Consider the following 1201-nt stretch of genomic DNA (forward strand, 5'->3'; position numbering starts at 1 on the left):
CGTGCCCCTTGGGAGCTTACCATCTTCTTAGGAAGACTGTACAAATAAAATAGTTTATCTATGAAAAAACAGCCGACTTATAATGGATATGGAGCGTGAATGAGAAGTAAATCTCTGTTGTTTTAAGCTGTTAAGATTCTGAGTTTGTCTTTTTACACAGCAAAACTTAATGCCGTGGTTGTCCCAGTCTGGCGTCCAGATCAGCAGCAGCAGCACCCCCTAAGAATTTGTTAGAAATATAAATTCTCAGGCCCCTCCCCAGACCTACTGAATCAGGAACTCTGGGGTGGGAACCAAGAATCTGTGTTTTAACAGGCCCTCCAGGTGATTCTGATGTACTGAAGTGTGAGAAATTCCAACCACAGTACTTGTTGCCAGGCATACCTTTATATCCATCCCCTCTTTCTCCTTCTATAGCACAAGACCAAATCCTGCAATCCTTGTATTCCAAAATGCAATGGCAGCTAAAGGATATGATTCAAACTGAAGTTGCCTTGCTCGAGTTTTGAATGAACTGTCCCTTTTACAAAATTTATAGACTCAATATTTAAGTGAGAAGCCGTGTTTAAAATGGTATTAGTGTGCTCACTTCGGCAGCACATATACTAAAATTGGCATGGTACAGAGAAGATTACCATGGCCCCTGCACAAAGATGACATGCAAATTCGTGAAGCACTCCATATATATTTTTTAAGAAATGGTATTAGCTCTAGTGGCAAAACCCTCATGAAAGAGGTGAATTCAAAGAACAACAATATCTATAATTATTGATCATTTCCTTCCTAGTTAATTCACCCACCCATTCTCTGCTTCCCACCGCCCCCCCCCCAAAAAAAAGCTATGAAGGAGGCAAAATTACTACTGCCAATTTACAGAGGAGACCACTGAGGCTGAGAGCTGTCTAATAACTTTCACAAGACCACACATCTTGCAAATGATAGAGTTGGACCCAAACCTGTCAGACCCCAGAGACCGTGCCCGTCATCATCCACCTTCATTACAGAAATGAGCTACCTCTGCAAGTGCCTCCGAGCCTGGGGTTCCCAGCAATGAATCAACTCCAGCATCATCCTGCCAATCCTACCACCCATTTGTTGGGCGTCACTTCATTCTCCCTTTAGTTTCATTCCCCTGAATAAAAGAGATTTTGCTACCTACCACCCACTTTACCTGTGAGCAGGAATAAATTGAAAACCTTTA

General features: G+C 42.4%; 1 non-coding gene across 1 annotated transcript; it reads left to right on the top strand.

Annotated features, from left to right (window-relative positions):
• Positions 1–581: 581 nt before the first annotated feature.
• On the top strand, positions 582–688 carry LOC111759916 (U6 spliceosomal RNA). Its single transcript, XR_002793753.2, has one exon. It is a non-coding gene; the product is annotated as a U6 spliceosomal RNA (small nuclear RNA).
• Positions 689–1201: the final 513 nt, after the last annotated feature.

This window comes from Dasypus novemcinctus, chromosome 1 (assembly GCF_030445035.2).
Source record: "Dasypus novemcinctus isolate mDasNov1 chromosome 1, mDasNov1.1.hap2, whole genome shotgun sequence".
Classification (NCBI taxonomy): Eukaryota; Metazoa; Chordata; class Mammalia; order Cingulata; family Dasypodidae; genus Dasypus; species Dasypus novemcinctus.